At 43.4% G+C, this 6,037-nt stretch overlaps 1 pseudogene; it reads left to right on the top strand.

The window, feature by feature from the left end:
- Nucleotides 1–1,180: 1,180 nt before the first annotated feature.
- Nucleotides 1,181–5,395, top strand: LOC141050642 (microfibril-associated glycoprotein 4-like; annotated as a pseudogene).
- Nucleotides 5,396–6,037: the final 642 nt, after the last annotated feature.

Raw genomic sequence — 6,037 nt, 5'->3', positions numbered from 1 at the left:
GATGCAGCAGCAAAAAAGGCAAATGCAGTTCTAGGAAGTATTAACAGAAGCATACAGTCTAGATCACGTGAAGTCATTATTTCCCTCTACTCCTCTTTGGTCAGACCTCATCTGGAATATTGTGTCCAGTTTTGGGCACCACATTTTAAAAAAGACATTAACAAACTGGAGCAAGTTCAGAAAAGAGCGACCAGAATGGTGACCGGTCTGCAAACCCTGTCTTATGAGGAAAGGTTGCAGGATTTGGGAATGTTTAGTTTGCAAAAGAGAAGACTGAGAGGAGACTTAATTGCTGTCTACAAATATCTAAAGGGCTGTCACATTGTAGAAGGATCAACTTTATTCTCATTTGCACAAGGAAAGACTAGAAGCAATGGGATGAAACTGAATGGGAGGAGACACAGATTAGATATTAGAAAAAACTTTTTGACAGTTAGAGTGATCAATGAGTGGAACAGGCTGCCACGAGAAGTGGTGAGTTCTCCTTCAATGGAAGTCTTCAAACAGAGGCTGGACAGACATCTGACTGGGATGATTTAGCGAATCCTGCTTTGAGCAGGGGGTTGGACCAGATGGCCCAGGAGGTCCCTTCCAACTCTACGATTCTATGATTCTATGAAGTCACGTCAGACACCCGAAAAGCCGAAACGGAGGGCTACGGTGCTGCGGAGGTGTCGGGCACAGAACAGGTGGGGGCCCAGCATAGGTAAGCATCATTTTTTTATTTCAAGATTTTTTAACCCCTGCGCTACCCTCCGTTTATTATGTATGGGGCTCGGAACATAAGAAATTACATTTTACAAACTTCGAGGCATCTTTGATTCAGAGCAATATTATTCAGAACAAAACCGAATCTGTCTGAATCAAATTTTAGGAAATTCCCAGTTTTCTATGGGGTGGGGTGAGCCAAGGTGGACAGCAGAGAAGTTGTGGATCACGTGTGTATCCCGGTATGGGGAAACTAAGAGTTAATATGAAAGGAACTTATCTCTGTAATTGCACAAGCCCCTTCTCTTCTCTCACTTCCGAAAATTTTGGGCACTTGTTTACCCTCTGCAAATTCACCAACCTTCCAGGAAGTCCAGGATGAGGTAACATTGGATCTGACACTGACACGTGACCCTGTCCTTTATAAAGCCGAGGTTTGAGCACTGTCCACAGTCTGCAGGTATTCGCCACCATGAAGGTAAGAGCAGATCTGGGGAGGGGATCCGGTGATACAATGTTACAATGTCACCTTCTGGAAGGTTCTAAGTTCTATCGGTGGCGATTCTCACAAATCTCATTGTATTCTATCATCTTCCCCATCAGAAGTCACTGTTGATTGTCGTCGTCGTCCTTCTCTTTCCTGCATTGTGCTCATTCTGCGCCTCTGAACCAGGCTCATCGTGAGTATGGCATCACTTCTCTGCCCTGAGGATGAGACACTGATGGGAATTCTAAATCAATGGGTTTAGCCAGATTGCACAGAGAATTGTTGCAGAAATTGATTACATTTTGGCAACCTCCAGGATGGTGCCTCGTATGGTTGTTAGGTCAAGTCTATGGCTTTTGGGTTGTTCTGGGCTCAGGCATGACCAAATGGCTATCAGTACATGGACAGGTGCTCAGGCCAGGCTTTATAGAGGGGTCCTACACCCCTCCATTTATAATCCAGGTGTAGTCGGGCTCTGGACATTTCACTGGTAGCACTGACTCTGGAGGTCCGTATTCATAGGGCATGATAAAAAACACCACCAGGGTAAAGGCAGAGATGCTTACCAGCCAAGACCACAGAACAAATGCACTATCAGGGTGCAGAGGACCCAATTACAGAAGGCCATCTTTATTTGGTTCCACTGCATTTGTTCCGTGGCCTTGGCAGGTAAGCATCTCTGCCTTTTCCCTGGTGGTGTTTTTTATATATTTTTAGAGGATTTTCAAGTCCTCTTCTTGTGGTTTTGCTCTTAGGACATGATGTAGGACATTATGTTTGATATGTGGCCGGAGACAGATGATAGAAGAACGCCGACCTTGTGTGGTAGGCCGTAACCTCAGTATAATTCACAGGATAGCCCTGGCTGGAGATTCCCCACAGACTCCTTACCGGTAGAACATTTACTCACGAGGCTTCTTGCTTAGACACCACAGTGTCCCGTTATCCATCCACAGCCCCGCTCTCCATCTGCGTCCCACTCTGATGCTTCGTGATTGGTTGGTGATACACACACACATACATACATACATACATTCACTTTTATATATAGAGACTACAATCTGATTGGTGGCTTCAGGTGCGGGAACGTGACCACAGTCCACCACTGTCACACAATGAGCACAAGTCCAGGTGTGGGAGATGGAAGCTCACAAACCAATCGGCCAGTGTTTCGTTAGCCAGAAGTCATTTGTAACCCTCTTTACATGGCTTCTCACTTTCAGGGGTATCAATCTCTGTGGACAAGACATGATGGAGTCTACAAAGAGGAGCCACATTTCTTGTCCCATAATAGTTGGATTGTGGTTAAGCACAGGGACTTTGAGGGCCCCATATGAGATCGGACAGAGTAAACCCATAGGACGGTGGGCAATGAGAAGACCCAACGGTGGCAGGATGCACAGGTTTACTCTTGTGGTGGAAAGTTGGACATGGATAATACTTATTGAGGTGGTTGGTGTCCATCAGAGGTATCACCCTTCCATAATTTAGTACTATGGTTAATGTCTGGTGCGGTTTCCTCTGAGACAGGAGAAAATTTCAGAATCTGTATTATACCAAAGTTATCTCATCCCCAAAAGTCTTCATCTGTAATAGGATCACTAGAGAAATAAGGTTGATCTCAGTGACTATACCCTAAAGGGAAATTTCTATAGTGTAATGACAATGTTATATGAGCTCATCTTGTGCCCTCTCCTCCTAGTCCATATGTGCAGAGATACCTGCCACCCCCTTGACTGCTCGGATGTGTTTGCTCAGGGTCTGACCTCGGACGGGGTGTACCTCATATACCCCGGCGGTGTGAGCTCTTCCCCTGTATCTGTGTATTGTGACATGAGCAGTGCTGGAGGACCCTGGACGGTGAGTAGCTGCTGTGATTTTTTTGGTAGAACATTTCAGAGAACTGGTGCAGCACGAGAGAAGTCTTAGAAATGGGAATGGGAGGCTCAGGTTATGGAGGACATTAGTTTTAGATCATTGTGTGTTCCTATCCTCTCATTGGATGCATGTAGTCGTTATGGAGGACCCTGGATGGTGAGGACCTGCTCCTCTGACGTCCTCTGACGCCCGTCCTACCAATGTCTGAGTCTCGCTCTATAGATGACATCTCTTCCATCTCTCATCACACCGCTACGCCCTGAAGGCTCAGTGTCGCTGAAGCTGAACTGTTCGTCTACTTCTAGGTCTTCCAGAAGAGGTTTGATGGCGGTGTGGATTTCTACCGGGGTTGGGAAGATTATAAGTTTGGCTTTGGCCGAGCCTCCAGAGAATACTGGCTGGGTATCTGCTCCTTCCTCACGTTGGGGTCACTGGGTTCACATTTAGGGGGGCACAATGCTGATTACTTGTCATTCATCTATTCAGGTTTACAGAATATTTTCCTCCTGACCCAGAAGAAGACGTATGGTCTGCGCATCGACATGGAGGACTTTGAGAACAACACACGACATGTGACCTACGACTCCTTCTCCCTCTCACCTCTGGCCGTCAACCCTGACGAGGACGGGTACAAGCTGGATATTGATGGGTTTAAGGAGGGAGATCCAGCAAAACGTGCTGGTACGTGGCATAGGGGCTTATGTAATAGTGCTATACAGTGCATAAATAATACTGCCATAGAGTGCATAACAATAATGCAATACAGTGCATAAATAATACTGCCATACAGTGTATAAATACTACCATACAGTGCAAAAATACTACTGCCATAGAGTGCATAGCAATAGTGCAATACAGTGCATAAATAATACTGCCATAGAGTGCATAAATAATACTGCCATAGAGTGCATAACAATAATGCAATACAGTGCATAAATAATACTGCCATACAGTGTATAAATACTACCATACAGTGCAAAAATACTACTGCCATAGAGTGCATAGCAATAGTGCAATACAGTGCATAAATAATACTGCCATAGAGTGCATAAATAATACTGCCATAGAGTGCATAACAATAGTGCAATACAGTGCATAAATAATACTGCCATAGAGTGCATAAATAATACTGCCATAGAGTGCATAACAATAGTGCAATACAGTGCATAAATAATACTGCCATACAGTGTATTAAAAATACTGCCATAGAGTGCATAATAGTGCAATACAGTGTATAAATAATACTGCCATACAGTGTATAAATACTACCATACAGTGCATAAATAATACTGCTATAGAGTGCATAATAATAGTGCAATACAGTGCATGAATAATACTGCCATATAGTACATAAATAATAGTGTCATATAGTACATAAGTAATACTGCCATACAGTGCATAAATAATACTGCCACACAGTGCATACATATTAGTGCCATACAGTGTATAAATAATACTGCAAAACAGTGCATAAATAATAGTGCAATACAATGCATAAATTATAGTGCAATACAGTGCATAAATAATACTACCACACAGTGCATAATATTAGTGCCATACAGTACATAAATAATACTGCCATACAGTGCATGAATAATAGTGCCATACTGTGCATAAATAATAGTGCAATACAATGCATAAATAATAGTGCCATACAGTACATAAATAATACTGCCACACAGTGCATATTAGTGCCATACAGTACATAAATAATACTGCCATACAGTGCATAATATTAGTGCCATACAGTACATAAATAATACTGCCACACAGTGCATAATATTAGTGCCACACAGTACATAAATAATACTGCCATACAGTGCATAATATTAGTGCCATACAGTGCATGAATAATACTGCCATACTGTGAATAAGTAAAATCACCACACAGTAATTAAACATAAAAAGTAGTGTCATATACAATCCAAAATGAATATTTATGCCGTACAATGCCAGTATATATTAATGGCGCCATTCAGGGTCCAAAGGAAAGAAAGGTTCTGAAGCTCTGTCTCAGGAAACGTATTCAGTTCAGTTTTCTTATTTCCAGGAAATTCTCTACCGAATCACAACCGGATGAACTTTTCTACCTACGACCACGACAGAGACACCTATGTCGGTAACTGTGCGGTGATGTATCACGGGGCTTTCTGGTACAACCACTGCCACGGCGCCAATCTGAACGGGAAATACCAGCAGGGCGTCACCACGGAGTACGCCACCGGCGTTGTGTGGGCTACGTGGAAAGGAGCTTATTATTCATTAAAGAGGACTGAGATGAAGATTGCGCCGACTAAGTCAGAGCAACAGTGATGGCGGCACGAAGTCACATGATCTAAGTGAGGGAAACCGTCAGAGAGTAGCGGATCACCGGCGTCATTACAATGTACATACCTTCAATGATAAATGTATTTATAGAACTGGACTTTATCTTTCAAAGGGTTTTCCCATGAACGAGTTAATTTTAATCAACATTTTAATCACTAGATCTTGGAATAATAATTATTTCCACAAATGGATGCGATAAATAAAATGTTCCTGTGCTGAGATAATGTTATAAATTATCAGCTGTGATCCCGGCTGTCCTGTCTGTATACTCTCCTGCTGTCCTGTCTGTATACTCTCCTGCTGTCCTGTCTGTATACTCTCCTGCTGTCCTGTCTGTATACTCTCCTGCTGTCCTGTCTGTATACCCCCCTGCTGTAATGTTTGTATACTCTCCTGCTGTCCTGTCTATATACTCTCCTGCTGTCCTGTCTGTACACTCTCCTGCTGTCCTGTCTGTATACTCTCCTGCTGTCCTGTCTGTACACTCTCCTGCTGTCCTGTCTGTATACTCTCCTGCTGTCCTGTCTGTATACTCTCCTGCTGTCCTGTCTATATACTCTCCTGCTGTCCTGTCTGTACACTCTCCTGCTGTCCTGTCTATATACTCTCCTGCTGTCCTGTCTGTACACTCTCCTG

Source organism: Dendrobates tinctorius, unplaced genomic scaffold (genome assembly GCF_039654945.1).
Source record: "Dendrobates tinctorius isolate UK_male_01 unplaced genomic scaffold, ASM3965494v1 ptg000152l, whole genome shotgun sequence".
In the NCBI taxonomy this organism is placed as follows: Eukaryota; Metazoa; Chordata; class Amphibia; order Anura; family Dendrobatidae; genus Dendrobates; species Dendrobates tinctorius.
Note: the sequence above shows the minus strand (reverse complement) of the source record. Positions and strands in the feature narration are given on the sequence as shown.